The sequence below is a fragment of the Papaver somniferum genome, chromosome 2 (assembly GCF_003573695.1).
Source record: "Papaver somniferum cultivar HN1 chromosome 2, ASM357369v1, whole genome shotgun sequence".
In the NCBI taxonomy this organism is placed as follows: Eukaryota; Viridiplantae; Streptophyta; class Magnoliopsida; order Ranunculales; family Papaveraceae; genus Papaver; species Papaver somniferum.
In genome coordinates, this window is record NC_039359.1 from 110705212 (window position 1) to 110730688 (window position 25477).

A 25477-nucleotide genomic window follows, 5' to 3' on the forward strand; every position below is an offset into this window, starting at 1 on the left:
ATTAATAGATGCAATCTGCATCTCTTTGCGTGTGCCAGACCGTGCTTCAGCGGAGGACTTAGGCAGGTAAAGATTCAGAGTGCAGGCGGGTAGAAGAAGAAGTTTCAACCAGACTTCCAGATTCATGGGTTTAGTAATAACATCGTCTAGAGAAGATTTAAGGGCGCGAGCAAATTGTAACCTAAACGGTGGTGGGATACTTACAATTGTTGTAATTTTGCGTCTGAAAATCTTGTCGAGCATTTCAATTGTTAGGCCGAAAACTTCATCAGTAACAGCAGGCTGATGTATGTTGGAGGAAGAAGCACCACCACTGCCCTGAGTTTTCGTTACTCCATGGATGAGAAAGTCTGCCTGAGAACCGTTGAGAGGACCAACAATCACTTCATAGGCATGAGATGCAGATGTGCAGGGTTTCTTCCAAGTGTGAATGCTTAAGCACTTAATGAACAAACACATCTTCATGTCATTGAGGACCTTTTCCCAAGCAACGAAGCAATCAATATTGTTCCGTATTCTTTCTCTGCATAACTCCTTGTCTCTATCAGTACGGAAGTGACTGTCAGAGATGTACCGGTACAACGCTCCTTTAGCGTAACCTCTATCAGTAATATCATCGATGCAACCATCAAAGGATTTAAAGGGGCATTGAAGTTTGTCTCCCTGTGAAGAAGAGATGAAAGGGTCTCCCTGTGAAGATGAGATGGGAAGATGGTGTAGTTTGGGGAAGAGTCTCGGTATCTGGTGATTGGGTAACTAGGGATTGAGAAGAAGAAGAATAAGAAGATTTTCTTCTTCTCGTTCTAGGCATGGTATTCCAGAGAAAGGGGAAACTGTAACTGCAAAAACTGCAACAGGATCGTGAAAGTTGGAAAACCATTAACCTAGAATTGCATTGCCGAGTGTAGGAAAAACAAAAACAACGATAAGGGAGAGAACACTAATGATCTGGTTGAAACACGGAGAAATTGGAGGATCAAATTCTGGTTTTCGACTCGCCAGAAGAATCGCCTCCAATTCGCCGGAGCGTCATATCCAAATGCTTGATCTCCTTGGCATCTTCAACGTGACTCGAAATCTTCGTCACTTCCAAGTACTCCATGATATTAAAGGTTGTAAGTTCAGCATCATAGTTGTTGAAGATCCATAGCGATAACAATGAGAAAACAAAATGCTCTCAATCATTGTTATACAGTGTCATAGTATTATTACACAACATCAAATTCCAATTGTATCACAACTTTGACAACAATACTATGGTGATATGTATCGCTCCCCCTTAGTCAATACTCATCTCAACATGAAAACCACTCCCCCTTACATAATGATCCTTACACCATATGTATTTGTAGTATCACACTATACATTAATTCTCTCCCTTTTTGTCAATATAAATTGGCAAAGGTACGAAAACTAGTGGGATCCTCATGAAATTTTCATAGAGATACTTCATGACCAAAAGAGAATACCATATCAACTTATTTAGATGCCATCATAAATCCGAAGCTAAATGCATTCATCAAGGAGTTTATAATAATACAAGATAACCCCTAATATTCCACAACCGCACTCCCCACAAAGATTTGGCAATTAATCACAAGTTCAAAATGAACTCCCCCTCATAAAATGTCATTCCCGAAAGAACAACAAAGGCGACCTTACTTTCATGAAAAAAGAAGGATTTCTTTGGACATAACCAAATCACATGAAAACATGAATTTGAATCCAAAGTATTCAACTGAAGTATTCACAAAAGAATTCAAGATTAATCCAATCGAAATGCACAATTAAATTAACCACAAAAAAACCCATGATTAATTCAATTGGAATTACACAACTAAATTATCCATAAAAGTGATCAATTCAATTGGTCATGCTCGTCATAAGAGAACTTACGGTGCAACAACTAAACTGACCACAAGAGAATGATCAATTCAATTGATCATGCTCAAACATAAGAAAACTTATGGAGCAACACAACATATGCACAAAAATGTGGATCGGAGATCGACCAATACTGCGGAATAGACAATGATTCATTCTATTTTCCATTACTATTTACACAATGACATACAATAGACTTAATCCTTGTAAACAAAAGTTTTATCCTTTCTTCCATCAAGACAATGACATAAAAGGCTTTAACTTTTGTAATGTCAAAAGTGCATTCTATCTTCTATAAATACTTTCATACCGACATGATACAGATAACTTTTGAACAAGTATGGGACAGTCACGGGTTCACGGACGTAAATAACATATCCCATAAAAATTTGCAATATTTAAAATCATAAAGATTAAAATTACAAAAATCATCTTCCAAACAACCTTTAGAATTTAAACAAGTAAATCTAAAAACATTGAAGATGAAAATCGTTGGACATAGCTATGTGTACTCACAATAATGGCTATTTCAAACCCTAGTTATTCTTCTAAAAACACAAGAAATAAATTCTCATAAGAACACTTACTAGACATAAGACAAACTCGTAATGCACATACAAGATGGTTTGTCCTTAGAGGGTAGAATCAATCTTTTTCGCACGCATTTACACCAAGAATAGCTACCAAAGGAGTATAAAAATATTATCTTAACATAGAAGAACATACAAAGTCATTAACGACCGGCACCATAGTTCTCAAAGGATGATTGTGAACATTCAAGAATCCCATAGCAATGCGTACTACTTCCCATTCTTGAACTTCCTTCTTTGTGATTCACCAACAACATTCTTGTAAGAGCTAAAAATTAGCTTAGAAGAGTAGTACATCAAGAATCCAAGTGACCAAGTCCATTAGAAGTGGAACAAGTACAATGAAACAGAGCAAAACACTCAAAAACAACAGAGAGGACAAATACCAATCTTAACTCATCCAAATTCAAGGTTTCTCATCTCCATTTTGAAGAGAATTCAAATAGGAAGAGAATTCAAGAAGAATGAAGTAATTTCGAGTTCGGACGAAGAAGATTTTACCGAATATCGACGTCTACAGGCAAGTATGCATACGAGTATGCAAACGAATTTTCGTGACCTGGGTAGTATGTGAAAAAGCGGGGGTATAACAACACCACCAAATATTTCGCTTAGCAATATGTATGGACAAAATTGAATATACTTTTAAGAGAATTAACAAGATTCAATCAATTAAAAGTACATCAACGAGTTTATATCTCTCTCGTGATTTGATTTCCTCAAACAGAAACTGCGAGTACTAATCAAATACAAGGAATAACTTGGATGGTACCAAAGACACATATCCAAGTGTCAATCAGTATCAATCAACAACCGTTAGGTCGGATTCTCCAATTGATTGAACTAACGCACAACCTGTATTATTTCAATTATAACAAAGATAATGCAGAAATAGAAATAACACAGACACTAGAAATTTTATTAACGAGGAAACCGAAAAAGCAAAAAAACCCCGGGACCTAGTCCAGATTGAATACACACTGTATTAAGCCGCTACAGACACTAGCCTACTCCAAGCTAACTTCGGACTGGACTGTAGTTGAGCCCCAATCAGTCTCCCACTGATCCAAGGTACAATTGCACTCCCTACGCCTCTGATCCCAGCAGGATACTGCGCACTTTATTCCCTTAGCTGATCTGACCCACAACTAAGAGTTGCTACGGCCCAAAATCACAGGCTTTTACAATAAACAAATCTGTCTCACACAGACAAGTCAATCAAAGGATCAATCTGTCTCCCACAGAAAAACCCTAAAGTTTTTGCTCCGTCTTTTGATATATAATCAAGGTGAACATGAACTAATTGATAATCCAGTCTTATATTACCGAAGAACAACCTAGATTAATCAATCACCTCACAACAATCTTAATCGTATGGTAGCGAAACAAGATGTTTGTGATTACTTTTTATATCTTACCTATCGGAGATATTAATCTCAAGCCAATCAATCTGATTGTACTCGTATGATAGAAGATGCAAGATCAGAACACACAACTACGATAAAAGTAGTATCGGTCTGGCTTGACAATCCCAATGAAGTCTTTAAGTCGTTAACCTGGTTTTAGAAGAAGAAAACCAAAGGTTAAAGGAGAACCGACTCTAGCACGCAAACTAGTATCACACGTAAGGTGTGGGGATTAGTTTTTCAGAGTTGCTAGATGTCCCCTTATATAGTCTTTCAAATCAGGGTTTCGCCTTGGTCACAAATCAAACAATATCCACCGTTAGATGAAAACCTGATTTAGATTCAAGCTAATATTTCTCAAATGTTAGATTGAAAACTTATCTTGTTATACACAAGAAACACTGTTCACCTAGTAAACATCAAAACCATCTATGTTTTTCTCTATATCCATCTTCTTGATCTATCCATGTGATTAGTTTTGACTCCGGATATTGATGTCCATAGTGCGACTATCTGAGTAGAGCTGTGTCACTTTATATGAGTTTTAGTATGCTTGAGCGCGAACTCGTGTACAACAATTGGAATTTCACATCAGGGTACTTCCTCCTGTAGTCAATAAGTATGCCAACCAAGGAGATTATTTAGTTCCTTCCAAGGTTTTGTGTAGATAGCTAGGTTCTGGAGTATAAAGGTTTTGTGGGTATACCTCTGGTAAGCCTCCGGAGACAACACTCCGGCACTAGAGACACCTAGGGGTTTAAAGGCTTATTGCATACGCTAAATGCAATCGACGATGCCTGCGACAGTGAGTTAGGATTTTATTTCTATTTTATTTTTGCTCGAGGACTAGCAAATAATAGGTTTGGGGGTATTTGATAGACACATTTTTGTGTCTGATATAATCTCAATTGTATATATTGTTAGTGCTCGATTTTGTATTGATTATGGCTTTTTGTGTCTTTGTAGGTGTTTTTGGAGAAATAAGATTTTGCGGGAAAATTGGCTCGAAAAGTGGTATTTGCGCTCGTGGGAGAAAATTACTATTCGGACTCTCAGTTTGGATAAGGGGAACTTCAATTACTAAGGGGCACCTCACTGCTATATGAACCCCAGGGCACCTGCTATTCGCACCCCGGTAACATTTAGGGGGCATCTCTTCTTCACGTTCAAACCTTCCAAACTAGCGGGAATATAACCAACCGTCTACCTGATTTGCGGGATACGATTTGAGGAGATTTTGTTCGATGCATTTGGTGATATTGATCGGTTCTAACTTTTTGAGATAAAATAGGGAATGTATATGTGTTAGAATCGATTAAACAGGAAGGTTTGGGTATATCTCGATAAAACAGGGCAAGTGAATGATCTCGTCTATTTGGATTTAATTTGGGAAGTTACGTGCAAGAATTAGAGAGGGTTTCTCGGATTTCTTCGGGTGATTGGATTGATACTGTCTTGTCTCAACAAACCAGGACGGGTAATGGAATTATTTACATAAAAAGGGAAGTTTCCATCTCGATGAAACAAAGAAAGAAAATCTAGGGATACTCTGCTGATATGTGTGGACCTAACAGAAGAAAATATATTTTAATTCGATTCTATACTTGGTAGGATTTTGAAGACAGGAGACGCGTGCACGAGATAAGAAAAGAAATAAATCCGTAACTTGGGGTGGAGGAAAAGAAAAGATTGTGAAGATTTTCCCGGGATTTTATTGATCTGTTGTGTATATATAGGTTGTTGGAAGGTCGAGCAAGGGAATTGAGGAGTTGGGGGTCGATATGGAGGCTGCAAAGACGAAAATCAGGGTTACAGGAAAGTACCTTGCGGCTGCTGGTGAAGAAGAGAAGCTGAAGAACATTGGACAAACGAGGACAGTCGCAGAGGCAGTCTTTTTCAAACAGCATAACAGAAGTATCGTTGTTCAACAATAATACATAACATATATCATAAGCATGTCATCTTTTCTCTGTAACAGTCCAACCCGTTGTAACAGCTGTTTGTAACACCGTTGCAGCGTTACAAACTGTCTGCTTTATTAGTTTTCTCTTGTTTTCACCTATATGAGCTATGAACAACTATTTTGAGCACGTGAATAATATGAGTATCTAAGCCCCAACACTGGGATGACGGAGGAAGCCATATTTCATGCTTGTGGTAATTATATTTAATTCTTTCATGACTTTTTGCAAGGATTATTAATTGTTTTATGGTTTTTATTGAACAGTTGTGATTTCAATTAATGGGTTATGCTTAGGTTAAGTCTTTTGATATCCCATGCTTTAGATTTACAGCCGTTGCTTTTCAAAAATCTACCTTGGCAAAGAAACAAAGTCAATATTCTACTTGAGCTATAATTGTCTAGAATAACTATATAAATCGCATGAATGGATTTATTGGTGGAATCCTGAGTCCCAGTCTCTCGTAACATTAAGTGAAATTAAAATTAAGTCTGAAATCAAATCTTTACAAGTCTTTGAACGAACTTCTACTTATCACTTTCAAAACTACATCACCAACGTCTGAGGCAACCTTTTCCAACTTAGTTTTTAACTCATCAAGACCTTTTAGAGTATCGACAAGCTGTTGTTTTGCTTCCCCAAAGTACTTAAGAAAGTCATGAACAACTTCAGCAGAAATCATATCATCCTTTTCAGCATCCTCAATAAATATAGGCAAAATAACACGAAGCATTAGGATGATCTTCATCTACAAGGGTTCTTTTCTTCTTGGAATCAACAACAGCTTTGTCAAGGAATCCTCTTGCAAAGCCACCATAGCAAGATGAAGAAGAAAACATTCTTGACAACCCAGAAACCAACCCAGAGTATGCGTACGTGACTTTTGCAACTCAATAGGTAGGTATATAAGGGTTTCCCGAGGAAGGGATTTTTATGGTTTAAACAGTTGAATCATGCCAGAACAAGGATACCCATTCGAGTGCAACATTACCTAGAAAAGAAAGGCCCACAAACAAAACTTTTGCTACAAAAACAAGGTTTGAAAAACTCCATAGCATAGAAAAGCACTTTTGAGCATAGTTGTATCAAGAAACCAGATTCAAAAGAAGACTTCCTAAAGATAATGAGAAGACACCTTAGACACAAACAATACTCTTAAGCATAGTAAGTCTGCAATGAAGAAGCTTATCTATGGACGATAAGAATAGAACTTAAATCAACAGACGCAGATGCCAAAAGTATACCTGAATATTAACACATCTTACTTAACAGGGTTTTTATGAGTAAGCTCTTCAACCTTTGTGATTAATTAGCACAAGTATGAACCACAAGATCATCAACAGATTTGTGTTTATGGTCAAGTCTCTTTTTCCTTCTGAATCTAGAGAGAGACTCCTTTTTATATGAGAAATTATAATAAAAATTACTGTCATCAAAATACTAGACATAGTTTGAGTTCTTACCAGAAGAATTTTGGTTTGAGAAGGAGAACAACCTGTTGAAGAATTCTTTATACCCTTCAATTATCTTTTTCCGATTATCTCTCATTTCATCAATTTTTCTTATTTCTTCTGAACTTCCTTTCTCAATAGGAGCAGCGTTATTTCCAGAGATCACGACACAATCTTCCTATAGACGATGTTTATTAAGACGTCTATTGTGTGTGCTCGAGGAACTCATTGAACTGACTTTCCTGGTAACATACACATGGTAGGTACGAAAACAAATTGGTTTAGTCATACGAATGTCATTTACACCTTTAAGAATTAAATCTAAGGTGTGTTGAAGTTGAACCAAGGATTTTTTCTTCAACCTAGAGGTTCCCTTTCGTTTAACAGATCTCTTTGTTTCACAGACAAGACATACTTTCTGATCATCAGAATGATTAAATAGTACAATCTTAATATCATCGTTAGAAGATTTCTTCCCTCCATTTTATGTGCAACATCCTTGAGTGTAGGTGACTTCAGGCACATCCGTTTTATTAGAAGGGGCTTCCTTTTTTACTTCTGAGCATGAACCATCTTTATTTGTGTCATAAGTACTTAGCATATTAGATTGCTTTTAGAATCCTTGAATAGAGAGCTTACTCAAGCGATGGTCAATTTCCAAGGAATCTCTTCTGAGTCTAGCTTCAAGAGACGTACACGAAGAATGAGCTTCAGAATTACCTTTGGGTTTGCAATCTCTTATTACACCAAGTAGAACATTGACATGGTGCTTCAACCGATTGAATCTATCATCTTGGATTCTAACAAGATTTAGAATCAATTCACTCTCTTCAGCTGAATCCCGTTCATTAATGAAGAAGCTCTCTTTTGAAGGGTAATCGGGATCACACATGTCAGTGTTTGTCCGTCTCGTCAGTACAGAAGATTCATCTATATTCGGGATTGAGGAACCTTTATCTTTAATAGAGTTAGACGAGATATAACTTTTATTTATGGTGACGCGTTAATCAGAGATAGTACTCTTGTCCATAGAGTCAGATCGCTATAAACACAGACTTGTAAGGTCTTAAACGTGTTTGCCTGCTCTGATACCAATTGAAAAAACGGGGGTCTAACAACACCACCCAATATTTCGCTTAGCAATCTGTTAAGACAAACTCGAATATACTTTTAAGAGAATCAACAAGACTCAATCAATTAAAAGTACATCAACGGGTTTATATATCTCTCTTGATTTGATTTCCTCAAACAGAAACTGTGAGTACTAATCAAATACAAGGAATAACTTGGATGGTACAAAAGACCAATATCCAAGTGTCAATCAATATCAATCAACAACCGTTAGGTCGGATTCTCCAATTGATTGAACTAACGCACAACCTGTATTATTTCAATTATAAAAAATATAATGCGAAAATAGAAATAACACAGACACCAGAAATTTTGTTAATGAGGAAAACGCAAATGCAGAAAAACCCCGGGACCTAGTCCAGATTGAATACATATTGTATTAAGCCGCTACAGACACTAACCTACTCCAAGCTAACTTCGGACTGGACTGTAGTTGAACCCCAATCAGTATCCCACTGATCCAAGGTACAATTTCACTCCCTACGCTTATGATCCCAGCAGGATACTGTGCACTTGATTCCCTTAGCTGATCCCACCTAAAACTAAGAGTTGCTACGACCCAAAATCGCAGGCTTTGAAAATAAACAAATCTGTCTCACACAGACACGTCTATCAAAAGATCAACCTGTCTCCCACAGAAAACCCTAAAGTTTTTGTCCTGTCTTTTGATATATAATCAAGGTGAACATGAACCAATTGATAATCCGGTCTTATATTCCGGACGAACAACATAGATTAATCAATCACCTCACAACAATCTTAATCGTATGGTAGCGAAACAAGATGTTGCGGAATCACAAACAATGAGATGAAGATGTTTGTGATTACTTGTTATATCTTGCCTATCGGATCTATCAATCTCAATCTAATCAATCTGATTGTACTCGTACGATAGAAGATGCAAGATCAGAACACACAACTACGATAAAAGTAGTATCGGCCTGGCTTTAAAATCCCAATAAAGTCTTTAAGTCGTTAACCTGGTTTTAGAAGAAGAAAACCAAAGGTTAAAGGAGAACCGACTCTAGCACGCAAACTAGTATCACACGTAAGGTGTGGGGATTAGTTTTGCAGAGTTGCTAGATGTCCCCTTATATAGTCTTTCAAATCAGGGTTTCGCCTTGGTCACAAAGCAAACAATATCCACCGTTAGATGAAAACCTAATTTAGATTCAAGCTAATATTTCTCAACCGTTAGATCGAAAACTTAGATTGTTATACACAAATGAAAGGCACACTTCTAGGTTTGTGAACCGTGCCCAAACGTGTACATTGTCGGTACAACAATAGTTAACCAAAAGGTTAGCCCTATGAGCATTTCATACCAACCATATTCTTCTTCGCCATAACTAGTTCAAATGACTCAAATGAACTAGTTAGAGAGTCGTTCAATTGGAAGGAAATCTTATGTACTACACAAGACACAATTGAAGCAAAGATGATTTGATTCACTCGAATCGGTTCATGAACTTTATAGCCACGGTTTGAAAAGTACATTCCTTAGTCTTTATAAGTTTAACTTCAGAAATCATCTTCAGATACATAACCTTCTTAAGTTCGCACACTAGGTTCGCGGACTTAAGCAACCAGACAGAGTTTACAAACTCCAGCAGAAAATCTCGGCAAAGACTTTCCGTCGGTTCGCGGTCTGGGTTCGTGGACTGGTACTCACACAACTAGTTTGTCAACTCCAGCAGAATTTCTCGGTATGAGAAATTCGGCAGTTCGCGGACTTGGAAACAAGCCATTCTTCCGGTTTCTCTTGATCAAAAAAGTTCGCAAACTTTGGTTCAAGGGATAAGACTTATGCATAATGTGTTTCCACAACAATACGTATGTCCATCATTGGTTATGTAATCTAAATTCTCATTCCAATCATTGAAACATCTTAGAGGACGTTATGTAGTTGTTACACCATTTATCGCTAAAGCAATTTTCAAAGTGATTGAAACATATCATGACTTTCGTCACTAGGTAAAGATAAACATGGTCGAAGCGAAAAGCTTACCAACACATATTTCGAGATATAGATTGGAAAGGTATACTCGGATCGAAATACCAAATGTGTATAATCTAGGTCTATATATATAGCATACGACTTTTTGTCTCAAGAAGTAGGAGAGAGAATAGATAGACTTTTGAGTGACAGATAAGTTCAAGTCTTCACATACCTTTTTGTCGAGAAGTTCCACCGGTTCCTTGAGTAGTTTTTCTTCTTGTATGATGAATCTCCATGAAGTCCTTGAGCTCAACTACACTTACTATCCTAGTCCGACACTTAGCTATAGTAGACTAGAAATCAAGACTTATAGTTTTGATCACTAACATTGACAAACATGCTTGATATAGCAACGCATGCGAGTTTGACCGAGCAATGCTCTAACAGTAGATTTTCCATTACAAAAGATATTTGGTTAAGGGGCTTTTGGAATTACTATCTATAATCTGTTTTTGTCTTTATCAGTATGCCCTGAAAAATTTCAGTACAACTACACAAGAATTGACCTTACGAGTCTTACCCGAACCCGCCCGTGCTCGATGAACCCGTGGGTTTTTAAACCGAACTCGTCTGTAGCGGGTTGGTAGTTAGTTATAAATATAAAAACCCGATGTAGATGGGTTGGTAGTAGGTTATGATTCTAAACCCGCCTGAACCCACCCGAAAAACCCGGTAGATACAAGGCATTGATAGAAACTACTAATCCTGGTCCTCCAATTAATTGAAACCCTAGTGAAACTCAAACAGATAAAGACTAACCGGGATTCTCTCTCAGTTTCTCCACTCTGTTCCACCTATGTTCTACGAAATCTCAAGTGTTACAATAGTGATTGACACATTTTTGTGTCCAAATTGTCTTCAATTTTCTGATTGTTGGTACTCGATTTTGTACTTATTATGGTATTTTATGTGTTTGTAGGTATTTTTTGGCAATAAACGTTTTCGGAAAAATTCGGCTCGAAAAGTTGTTAGAGGACATTTGCTAAACGAACCCCTGCTTTGGATAAGGGGCACCTCATTTACCAAGGGACACCTCAACTGATAAGGGGCACCATCTTTATTGTTTGTACCCCAGGACAGCAACTGCTAACCGCATCCCATCAGCGGTTAAGGGGCAACCATCTTCTTCTCCGTTTGAATTAGTTTTTTGGCGGGAATTTTTGGCAAGGGAAGAAAAAATTAAGATTCGTCGTTTGGGCGTGTTCTAAGGAGATTCAATGACTAAAACTCATAGGGATTACTTAAATCAGATTAACAGGCATGGTATGGGCTTCAAAATCAATTGGATTTGGTTGTATAATCGGCAGTGAAGAAAACAAGGTAACTCGGATTTTGGTTACTTCATCCCGAGTTCTATGTGTGCTGGCGTGTGGCTAGAGAGTAGTTTATCTATGTGGTGTTTGGAACGTGAAGGAGATAAAACAGAGATGGTAATCCGGTTGGTTTTTAATAAAAAGGAAGGTTACATTCAAACACGCTAAAACATGGCCGCATATTCACTTGAAATATTATCGGGTTTCTATGGAAGATTGGAGGACATTTGGTGGAGATTAAACCGCTGAAATGGGTTCGGATTATCATGTTTCGTCTTAACAAGGATGCTAATTGTGTTGGAATTAATAGACTTGGGTTGTACACGTAGTTTTCAGGTAAAAAAGATACACGAGTATCAGATTCTGTTTTTGCTCTCCCGTTTCTTTTATGTGATTTAGAGAAGTTGGCGTGTGGCTGCAAGAAGTTTTACTCCACCAAAGACTCATTCTCAGCGTGTTGGAAGGATTCAGGCACGTGGACGAGATAAAAAAGGAGAGAAAATCGATATTATTCGCGTGACTGCACGAAAGTTATTACAAAATTTTTGGAATTTATTACGGGAGATACTTGGTGCACTAGGCTATATAAAGAACATTCAGAGGTCAAAGAAGCATTATTGAGAGTTAGGGGGTAGAAGAGAGAGAAAATAATGCTTCTTTGATCTCCGAATGTTCTTTATATACCTCACTGCACCAAGTATCTCCCATAATAAATTCCAAAATTTCTGTAATAACTTTCATGCAGTCACGGGAATAATATCGATCTTCTCTCCTTTTTTATCTCTTCCACACGCCTGAATCCTTCCAACACACTGAGAATGAGTCTTTGGTGGAGTAAAACTTCTTGCAGCCACACGCCAACTTCTCTAAATCACACAAAAGAAACGATAGAGCACAAACAGAATCCGATACTCGTGTCTTTGTTTTACCCGAAAACTACGTGTACATCCCAAAATCTATTAATTCCAACACAATTCCATTACTTTCGAAATCTACTGAAGCAGTTGTAATCGGCAGTGAAGAAAACATGGTAACTCGGGTTTTGGTTACATCCTCCCGAGTTCTGTGTGTGATGGTGTGTGGCTAGAGAGTAGTTTATCTATGTGGTGTTTGGAACGTGAAGGAGCTAAAACAGATATGGTAATCCGGTTGGTTTTTAATTAAAAGGAAGGTTACATTACACGCTAAAACATGGCCGTATATTCACTTGAAATATTATCGGGTTTCTATGGAAGATTGGAGGACATTTGGTGGAGATTAAACCGCTGAAATGGGTTCAGATTATCCTCTTTCGTCTTAACAGAGATACTATATAGTTGTTCAACACCCACATAGACCATCATACATAAACTGCATCAGTTCCCGTAGATAACAACAACAACAACTGCTTCAATTTATAATCTTCAGATCTCCTCTTAACCTTCTGTAACTTCTATGCAACACATCAACATCATTCACATGTGCAACTCAGCAACACCAAGACCACACCTAATCATCCCAAGCTTGACGTCAACAGTCAAGTCACCACAGGCTCCATCTTTGCATCATTTCTATTTGATCTCCATGACTCATTACCATCATCCTTCTTCATCTGTTGGTTGTTAAGGACTCAAGAATAAAACCACCAACATCTCTTCTATACCCAATGCCACCAACAGTTCAACCAACAATATGTCAAACCCCTGCTTCAATCGATTAACCAACAAAGACCTATTTATGATTTATTCTGTTAATCTTCAATTTCGATCTCAATTTTACCTCATCAGTCACCTACATCAGCAGAAACGATTTCACCACATACTCATATATCAGAAACCCTAACCTGAGCTCCATCTTCATTTGCAACAGAGACCAGCACAAACCCTAGCTTCTTTGTAATACTTCCAACTACAAATTCGACCAAAGCCATCTCAATTCCACCATGTTTACACCGAATCTCCATTTTTTGCTCTCCTCGAAGCTTTACAGACTAAGTTATTTATTTCTGCTAACTTACATGTCGACTCAGCTAACTTACGTGTTGACTCTAGTAACGAGGAATTATAAGAATTTTGCTCGTATAACCGGTGGGTGTGTGGATAGTAATTGGGATCAATATGGTATGAGCCATAACCTTCAAAAGGTTGATGTTCCCGACCACTATTCACACTATGGTCAAAGTAATGTCCATTTTGAAAATCAGTCGGATATTCGTTGTATTGGCTATTGTAATACCAGTTCGACATTCTCAACGCAAAATAAACCCACTGACAGGGGATTCCTGGGTGGATAGAGTCTTACCTCCCTACCAGACGGGCGATGAACCGTTGAAGTCGACTCAAACCACCGACTCTTGTGTCAGTGTACGAACCTGAGGGGCCGAGACAGTATCGTAACTGTCGTCCTTCTCTGCAGCAGTTTTATATTTAAAATTTCTACCCTTCCTTAGGGTTTAAATAGCTAAGCGAATAAAAAACCGTTTCAACAAATTGCAGTTTCATTACTAGTACCTATTGGAAGTGTAACTGAATAGCTGTTCTTATTTTGCTTTACACTTTGCTTACACCTATTGTATAATTAGATTGATTGACTCTGTTATGTCTAGCTGTACAAGTGTCAGCCATATATTGGTCCACTCTGCCTCATACAGATTGGTCCCCCTTGTATGAGCTGGCATCTCTCTCTGCTTTTACTTTGTATGTATTTTGTAGTGAATGAAAATCACCATTTCTCTATCTCTAGTATGGTATCATACTGAAATTCCAGATCTAGTGTTTCAGGTTTAAATTTTCTACTGCTAAACTTTCAGTCTCTGTTGATCAATCTTCTTCAACATCAAATCCAGTTTCTAGATTACTTGAACCTGCAACTTCCTCCACTACATCTTTTCCCTTTACATACTCTTGCAAATATCATTCCCCTTAAGCTTCAGGATGATAATTACTTAACCTGGAAACCTTTGATAGTGGTATATTGATTCTGCTACCGCATCTCTTTCACTAAAACTGGTTAAACTTTCATCACCCACTTGGCCCTTTCAGCAAATAAACCAATGTCTCTCAATTTCGAAGTTGGCCTTTTAAATAATTTTCACTAGGGAAATAGGAAAAACAAATTATTAGTGCTTTTGTTCCGGTCTGACTTTTGCAACAGCTACAAATTATTTACCTGCATACACGTTTTTAAATGAGTGATATCAGCTATCCAACAGCTTCTCCACTTGGCATAAGTCCGCTAAAGGCTTTCATTGGAGAGATTGCCAGAGAGCGTACTATTTAGTCAGCCAAACAAGTCTTTTTACATGTTCTCCCATTTGTGCAATTTGCCTCTTAGCCTATAACCTGAAACAAGAGTCAATTGATATGTTCAGAATCATGAGATTCATATGTTATTGAAGAATTATAGGGCGAAATAGTCAGGTTTTACATATGGAACAACAGTTAATTGATAACAACTTAAATTCTGAGTTATTAGAAGATAATGATTGTAATAGTTTCATTTTTTGGCGTAAAACTTCTTCAATTACGGCTCCAATGCATACTCTCGAATCCCAGAAAATTTGAGGTTCTTACTGCTTTTGTTCTTTTCTGAAGTTTGCAACAGCTCAGCATACGGCCTTGTACTCATGTCGTGCATGTTTAATTGATTTCCAGGTACCTGACGTTTCTGCTGTGACAAAACAGCGGGTCAAGGTGGTGAATACCTGCGCATCCTTCAGTACATTAGGAAGACATTTACCTCAGTTTCAGTACCCGCGAAGCCACCTGGGGGAGGGCATACTCAACATTCCTCATCACAAAAGCCATCTGGGAAGGACCCTACAACACCACATTCCTCATTGCAGAAGCGATGTATGGTCCCTCAGCAATTTGTATGTAGGTACCATGAACCTTCAACATCAATGACGGCAGTCCTTGTTTCAGGTTCTCTGATCAATATCACTGCTGCTGTTCTCGGCATCGAGGACCGCTTTGACTTCGCGACAAAACTGGAAGAGATGCTGATGGCTATGAGGCAAGAAGCATGATGGGAAGTTTGTTGCTTTATCTGGACATGAAGTATGGGAAGTTTGTTGTTTTTATCTGGAGAGTACTAGATTATTTAAATAGCTACTGATCACAATCATAAAATGATATACATTCTGACTATTGTGTAACCTGCTATATTGTGCGGATGATATTCAAGACAATGTTTATTTACGAGTTGCTCCGTATCTGTTTAATTAATTCGCTGGCAAATGTATTATGTGAATCACTTGAGCACAAGTCTGTGCATTGGAGAAGCAATTCTACAAGAGCTTTCTCAGTAACATACCTGGCTAGAATTGCAGCCTTCGGTATTGGAAATTTGAGATCTCGGTGGTTTACCTGATAACCTCAAAATACCATCTTCAAGGGTGGTGGCCGCGCTACTTATTCTACCAGGCAAATGCTCTGTACTGTAACTAGCCCATCCCTATGGTTTCCAAAATTGAACTTTTCATGATAGACCTCTAAGATGAGCAATATTATGAGGCTTTGCCTGATAGACTTCCGTCCATGAAGCACATCATGACCAGCTAGGAACCATTTTGCACGCAATAACCTCCGAGTGAAGTGAAGAAGCATCAGCTCTGACCAGTAGTCTTGTCACGACAATCTCAGTAAAGTTGTTCTCCCTCTCTGACAGAGCAAAGTTGTCAATTTGGCGAAAGAGCTCGAATGGCCTCCACTATAAAAAGTACTACTGGAGGCTTCAATTTTCTGGACGAGAACTTTCATTCAAGAGAAGCCTAAGCTCAAGCCACTCCTGGCAAAACTTGGCCAGTTTGTAAGGTATCCAGATCATGTACAAGCTGGTCAAGAAGCCTCCGTGTTTGGTTCGCTCAGCGAGCTAGTTGCAGAGTAGTAGAGTACCATCATCTTGCAGCATTTTACAAGAAAAGCCTCCCACGGAGAGGAACAACGGCCAGGGTTTTCATCTAGATTCAACCGCTCCAAACTCTGAGTCATCTACATCAGAGGCCAGAAGATCATAGAAAGCACGTTTGTCTCAGAGGCCAGAAGATCATAGAAAGCACGTGTGTCTCGAAGACAACATGTCACTGAATGGTTGGTGTTTAATAGCATCCCCGATGGCTACTGCTAGAGATATTTGTACTTCTTCTCTGGTGGCAATGTTGTTGATAGGGATGCGAGGCTTCCACATCACCAGTGAAAATATTGAATAAGCAGGTGGAAATGTCAAGCTGAGAGGAAGCATTCTCTGCATCCTTGAAAGAGATCGGATATATGGTAGCCGAGGAGCTCCTCAACCAATCCATCATATATTGTCCTGCAGATCCTAACTATGGAGTTGTCAAACTTTTGAAGCACCGATAGTACGAAAAATCCCATCTGAGCTGGATTTCTAACTATTAATCAGCTGAAGGAAATGCAAGCCTCCCCTTGCCCTAAATAGAGATATCATTCTCTCTAAGCTACTAACAGCTCCATGAACAAGCCTTTGCTGCCCAACTAGCCACTACCTTCACAGGGTAAAAAACTCATTTCTGGTGAAGGTATCATAACCTTGTTTTACCAAACATATTAAGACCACGGAACGTTTGCAATATCAAAACCATCAAAAATGTGTAGGCTGACCCTTTCTACATTTCATTAGATTGATTCATAAGAAGGATTTTAGTGAACTACTAGAAATACGGCTGATAAGTTTTAGAGCAATACTTGAATTCAGTAATTGAACCCCTTACAGCAATCAATATCAATTCATTTAAATCAAAATTCCTATTAAACCAAATCATTTAAATCAAAATTCCCATTAAACCAAAAGAAAATCCCTGTCAATCACCTACTTGTCCAAGGCCAACCGAAACTCAAAAACCTCTCATCCCTGGGTGCTATTAGGGCTGTTCATGGTCGGTTTTGGTTCGGTTTCTAGCCAAACCGAAACCGAAACCAATATTATTGGTTTCTAAAAATCTAAACCAAACCAATCCATTAACCATTGGTTCGGTTTCCAAATGGTTCCAGTTGGTTTCGGTTTGTCCCAGTGGTTTTTGGTTAACCAATAATTATGTCAAACCAAAAAAAAATACACAAATTTACAGATAAAAAAATCGTAGTTGACGATAATATTGGTTTACACAAATATACAGACAAAAAAAAATCAAGAATAGTTAAAGCTTACTCTAATTCTAGAGAACAAATGAAGATATATAATATATCTTAATTTAGATATTGGCAAATAAAAAAGAAGGAAGCCGGGAAGAAAAAAGTCGAGTAGCAGCAGCTGTAGTTGGGGGTGGAGAAGGGAGGCGGATGAGAGAAGGAGAAAGAGAAAGAGGGAGAGTATCATAATGAAATATTAGATTTAGGGTTTCTATTTATCCTCTAAATTAATGGGTAGAATCTAATACTTTTAAATCGACGGTAGAAATTAAGTTTAAAAATTAATCGGTTCCCCAATGGTTTTTGGTTCGGTTTTCAGGTCAAACCAAACCAGTAATATCGGTTTTTCAACATTTTTTACCAAACCAATCCAATCCAAATCTAAATGGTTTGGTTCGGTTTCTTGCTTATTGGTCTGGTTCGGTCGGTTTCCAACGGTTAACCGACACCATGTTCAGCCCTAGGTGCTATATTCTTCAGAAACCTTCGAATAAATCTATTTTAATAAATGTTTTCTGCCAACTCTGGAGCCAATTGTGCTGAAAAGCCTCAGTGTTAGGAAAGGAAAAACCATTACCTATATTCCATTCCATCAGCGAACCACAGACGAAATCGGGGTATTACAGAAAAGACTTGGGGTACCAAAATACACCACCAACTTTTTCGTAGGCAACCTGTATGGATAAAACCTAAATACAATTCCGAGAGTTCAACTTAATGAATCTCAATCGAGAAATAATATTAAGAGCTATATTTTTTTCTCTCACAATCAGAAAGTTTACATAAACTAGTCTCTGAACCTGATTTACGTGTGAGAGTCCTCGGGTGATTCCAAATAATCAATCAAGTCGTATCCAACAAAAAATGATGAATGTATCTAAAAAAGCGGGTGTCTAACAACCTCATCCAATATTTCGTTCAGTTATCTGAATAGAAAAACTCCAATATACTTTCAAGAGAATCAACTAGACAGTCAGACTCAATCTATAGAAAAGTATATCAAAGAGTTATATCTCAATTCAATATGCAATCAAACAAATAGGAATTTGCGAGCCCGATTGATAAGATAAATAACTTGGACGGTATCACAAACCAATATCCAAGTGTCAATCAATTCAATCAACAACCCAAAGGTCGGATTCAAGAACCGATTGAACTTAAAGCACAACCTGTGATATTTCTATTATATAACAAAATATAATGCGAAAAAGAAATAACACAGACACCAGAAATTTTGTTAACGAGGAAACCTCAAATGCAGAAACCCGCGGGACCTAGACCAGATTTGAACACCATACTGTATTAAGCCGCTACAGACACTAGCCTATTTCAGACTGGAATGTAGTTGAGCCCTAATCAATCTCACACTGATCAAGGTACAGTTGCACTCCTTACGTATCTGAACCCTAGCAGGATTCTACGCACTTGATTCCCTTAGATGATCTCACCCACAACCAAGAGTTGCTACGACTCAAAGTCAAAGACTTGATAAACCAATCTGTCTCACACAAAAAAGTCTATTGGAATAGATAAATCTGTCTCCCACAGAAATTCCTATGAGTTTTGTTATGTCTTTTGATAAATCAAGGTGCAAAGGAACCAATTGATAAGCCGAACTTATATTCCCAAAGAACAACCTAGTATTATCAATCATCTCATAATAATCTTAATCGTATGGAAGAGAACCAAGATATTTTGGAATCACAAACGATAAGACGAAGATGTTTGTGACTAATTTTAATCTTACCTATCAGAGATAAATCTCAAGAAAATCTTAGCAAAGATATTACTCAATCATGATAGTAGAAGTAAGATCAGAACACGCAACTACAGAGAAAATAGTTGGGTCTGGCTTCACAATCCCAATGAAGTCTTCAAGTCGTCAACTTACAGGGTTTCGTGAAAAACCTAAGGTTAAAGGAGAATCGACTCTAGTCGCAACTATTATCACATTGAAGGTGTGAGGATTAGGTTTCCCAGTTGCTAGAGTTCTCCCTTATATAGTTTTCAAATCAGGGTTTCCAATCTAAGTTACCTTGGTAACAAATCATTATATTCAAAACCTGATTAGATTCAAGCTAATATCTTTCAACCGTTAGATCGAACTTAGATTGTTATACACAAATGAAATATACCTTCGTTTAGGTTTGAGTAATCGTACCTAAACGTGTACACTAGGTTGGCTCAACAGTAGTTAATCGAAGTTAGCTATATGAACATTCTCATATCAACCTTATTCATCTTAACCACAACTAGTTCAAATGAATCAAATAAAACTAGTTATAGAGTTGTTCAATTTCTATATTCTCATAGAAGTATACAAGAACACAATTGAAGCAAAATCGGTTTGATTCACTCGAATCAATTCATGAACATTATAGCCACGGTTTGCATAGAATGCATTCCTTATTATTTAAATGTATTAGTTCATGAATAAACCGATTTTAGAATTTTAACCACTCAAGTATGCAAACGGGTACGCATACTTAAGTAGTCGGACTGAGTTTGGGTTCGTCAGTATGCGAACGGGTACGCAAACTTCCAAACACAGTAGAAATTCCCGGACCCAAACCTTATGCCAGTACGCATACCAGTATGTGTACTTTGACTTCCGGAATTTCACAACTAACAGGTACGCATACGGGTATGCATACTATTGTTCCGACAATGGATCACATATATGCAAGAACATAAAATATTTTTATAATCCAATGATGGTTAAGTGTTATAAACTCTATTTTAATCATTGAAACATTCTTAGAGGATGACAATAGTGGGTCTGGCTTCACAATCCCAATGAAGTCTTGAAGTCATTAACCTACAGGGTCTCGGTAGAAACCTATGGTTAAAGGAGAATCGACTCTAGCTTATACAACTAGTATGACACATGAGGGGTGAGGATTAGGTTTCCCAGTTGCTAGATTTCTCCTTTATATAGTCTTCCAAATCAGGGTTTGCAACCTAAGTTACCTTGGTAACAAAGCATTCAGTATTTACCGTTAGATGAAAACCTGATTAGATTCAAGATAATATCTTTCAACCGTTAGATCGAACTTAGCTTGTTATACACAAATGAAATATACCTTCGTTTAGGTTTGACTAACCGTACCTAAATGTGTACACCTAGTTGGTTCAAAAGTAGTTAACCAAATGGTTAGCCATATGAGCACTTTCATATCAACCATATTCATCTTCACCATAACTAGTTCAAATGACTCAAAAGAACTAGTTAGAGAGTTGTTCAATTGCTTAGATCTCATAGAAGTTTACAAAACACAATCGAAGCAAAAACGATTTTGACTCACTCGAATCAATTCATGAACTTTATATCCACGGTTTGCAAATATGCATTCCTTAATTAGTTTATATAAGTTTAAGTTCACGAATAATCCGTTTTTTAGAAAATAACCTACTCAAGTATGCATACCGGTACGCATACTTAAGTACCCGGATTAAGTTTGTTTTCAGTTCACAAACTCCAGTAGAAATTCACGGGACATGAACTTCCGACAGTACGCGTACAGGTATGCAAACTTTAGTTTCAGCTATCCTGAACGGCAAAGTACGCACACTTTGGTTCAAGGATTTTGGACTTACACACGTATGAGTTCACATACAATGTTTATATCCATTCAAGGTTATATATTCTAAACTCTCATTTCAATCATTGAAACATTCTTAAAGGATGTTAAATAGAGGTTACTCACACACTATTCTTCATCAAAACGATTTTCAAGATATTGAAATAATCAACATGACTTTCTTCACTTGTAAAGATGAACCAAGAACCAGCATAGTAGCCGAACATCTCATAAAGGTAAGACTAAAAACTTTGTTCCTTTCAATAAGCATTTCTATTATTGTAGAGATAAAGGTCATATGCAACGAGATTGTAAAATCCGAAAGATAAAAAACGCCCTATCATTTGTATCTAAAGAATTGAAAAGTACCATCTCCAAAAATCTCTCAGATCATCACTATCCTGTGAGACAAACGAATTTTTACAAAAATTCAAAATCATATCCTAAAAGAAACTTTTCCAAAAGGAAAAATAATAGAAGAGGTGATACCTTTATCAAAGGGGATATGAGATCTGATGTTTCAAGATGGAATGATGCTATGACACAAAAAATGAAGAACCTTCATTCAAAATCTACCTACAAGTTGATACCAAAATCTGAGAAGGTATCCAAAAGAAAGTTATCTAAAACAGATTCTAAGAAAAACAATCCTGTTTTAATCTTAGACAAAGATGACTATGAAGCTCTAGTGCTTAGACTCAAAAAGGATTTAGAGATATCCAGTGATATCAATGTGAAAGAATCTTTCGATGATTTACTAAACTCTAGAAAAACAAAATGGAGTTAACTTTAACTCTATGACTTCTCAGATTTTTCGGCAGTAGCTTTGTAAGTTCAGGCTAGGTTTTTGTTTCGGTTCTCGTGTAGATAAACTTTCCTATTTTGAGATGTTACCTTGAAAAAGGAAAAACAAGGGATTATAAATAGGTGCAATTATGCTCCTACAATATCACAACCCTGAGATACAATGTTTTCATCTCATGAAGGTAGTGAGGAAGATTTAACTGAAGAACAGAGAACCAATCTCTTTATGGTCGTTCAACATTGAGACTGGATCAAAGAAAGAACTATCCAAATAAGAGAAGTTCTTGCTGAACTCATGGTTCTAGTTGAAGAACTTGAAAAACAGGAAGTGGTTGCAGACAAGTCCCTTGAGACATGCTTTAAAAGTTTGAACACTGAAGAAACCTCAATGAACAACAAGAGCACCACTGGAGATTAAGTTATATGCTGTAATACTTAATCCAGGAAAATAGACATCAATTTTTGATTTCTTTCAATGATTGTATTAAGTCTATTATGAATTAAAACTATTATGAATAAAATTATTTGATATATAATTTTTCTTGTGATGGTTATTGATTTACATAGCCTGTGCTTGAATGCTTTATTATTGCTATGGATGTTTATGAGATGTTTGATTTCGGTTTTATTACCTTGATATTCGATCTCATAATGTTGTGAACCCTTATGGTTTGGGTGACTTTTTGATTTAGCAGGATTAAGTTCTAGCCCATGTTGGTAGGATTTATTAAAGGATCATGAGGGGTTCTGGTAGAAACAATATGTGAAAAAGTCACAATATGTTGAATCGGTTTTGGTTTAGCATAAAAGCATATGTGTTTCGGTGGTTTTCAATTTTTTCTTACAATAGTTAAAAAGCGGTTTTCAACCTTTCTCTGGTAAAGGTTGGTTGTTGTTATTATTTTGTTTTGCATAAAGATGACAACATAATGATATTTCGATATCAATTCTCATTGGAAGAAGATGCAAACATATTGGAGAAGTGGATCTGCAGCTTGCGGGCTAACTCGACTTCCCAGACGCTGCCATACAAAACGACCCCTCTGCTTATTCAGATTACCATTCCTAGGTCGAGACTGGTTTCACGTTCTAATCTCAGGAGAGAGTTCTCTTTCTCCAACTCGTTCAGCCGATCGAGTAACAGTTCTTCCTCTGTACTAGGAGTCACGGTGCAACCATCTTGCAGGTCCTGTCGATCGTCATTCCTCCTAGACGGGTTGCCAAACACATGCCCTCTATTTCCTCGAACTTGTGGGTTTCCTCATCAACATCCATTTATTCGTTATCTATCACTGGTTGTTTTTCCCTTCTCCGATTTAGATCTGGAGTTCTGTCATGGAAACGATCTCGATCTCGCCCACGATCCAGGAATCTGTATTAAGAACGATATTGACCCTTCCTGTTTGCAGTGGGTAATGATGGAGCTAACTGAACCTCAATCTCGTGCCTTTCCAATTCTTGTCTCCTGCGCTGTTGAGAATCGCTAACAGAATCGTCTCTTCGTGCAGTCTGTCTGACTACTGCCATAACCCGATTTGGTAAAATACGATTATCTTTTCTCGAAAACCTTGGTCGGCGCCAATGTTTGGATTGTAAAATTACTTTTACCCCAAACACGATTTTGATGATGATTTTTTTGAAGATCGATCCGCTGTTTATTCTCCAATTGAACAGTGTAGAGAGGTACCTGCAAAAAAACCTCCAATGCTTAAGTTAGCTTAGGATTTTTCACAGATAATTTTGTGGGAAATATTGCATACCTTTAGGGATTGTGAACCCCTGTATTTATATGGTGCGAATTTCCGTTTCTTTTCTTTAATTTCGTGGTAGGCATCAACTGCCATAACTGGCCCCTGCATGCCTCCTGTAATAACTGGCCATTGCATGGCTCTCCAATAAATTAAATTCAATTATCCTTGCATATTCCAGAATAAATTGTAGACCCTTCTGGAATGTTCCTTTAGGTTATGGAACTAGACAAGCAAAAATAAGTGTAAGAGACCAAGCCCAATAATTAGTGTAAAATGCCAAGCCCCAAGTAGGGAACTTTTGCTCAAGCCTACAGAGGGGAGTACAAATCCGCAAGGCTATCACTATGAGGCGGAATTAACCAAGGGCTATGGATTTAAACTGCACTGTGACGCACTGAATCAGGCTACGGGATTAAGTCACGTCGTGCTACACTGAAACGGATCTACGTTATTAAGTTGCATCGTGCTACACCGAAACAGAATCAACTGGCCGGCCGGGGTAGGCCGCCGGAAAAGGCCGACGGTAACCTGCTGCTGCTACTGTTGCCGGAGAAGACGCTCGGCGCCGACAGCCCGTTGACGGAGAAGATGACCGGTTCCGGCAGAGTGCGGCTGCTGACGATGATGACGTCGTGTTGACGTCATGACGGAAAAGCTAACGGCGTCAGGTAACTCTAACGGAATATTCTTGGCATATTCTAACACCGTTAGAGGTAACGGAATATTCCTGGTGTATACTGACGGTGTTAGTAACGGTGATCGAATATTCTATAGAATCAACATCTGATGACGTCAGTGTCTAGTCAGCTGCTGACCGTGCATATGCTGACGACGTGTCAGTTTCTGGTTGGTCCGTTCTTGTGACGTGGAAAGCTGACGTGTCATGTTGATGGCGTGGCAACATCCGAACGGTTGAAATCGCTGACGTGGCATTGCGCTGATGTGGCACCATGGTGACGTGTCATTCCGTTGCTGACGTGGAAGTTGCCGGTTGGTTAGCCCTAGTGACGTGCATATGTGACGCTTAGTGCTGACGTGGCACTGGTGATGGGGCTCCTTAGTTGCTTGATTTGAACCTATGCACATGGGCTTTTATGTAAGGTGTTTGTGAGGCCTAGTTAGCCATACTTGGCTAACTAGATGAGCATATTAGGCCCAATGAACCATACTTAGCTAATAGGAGGAGCTTTGTAGGCCTAAGTTAGCCCATTTTTGGTGTAGAATATTTAGGGTACAAACACTAAGTTTATCTTAGTTAGATTTATCAAAGTGGATGATTCGGTTATTCAAGTCTAATCGAATTCCTTGACAAGAAATATTTTGTTAGACTTTTCACGTGTCTTGTCTTGTCAAAAAAGGTCTAAGTTATATGGATAATTAGAGCCTGATGAGAAAAATAGAGTTATGTTTATTTTGGTCTTATCGAACGAATCGGTTGTATTTGTACAATCGGTTTAGCAAAGGGACTAAGGTGCTTA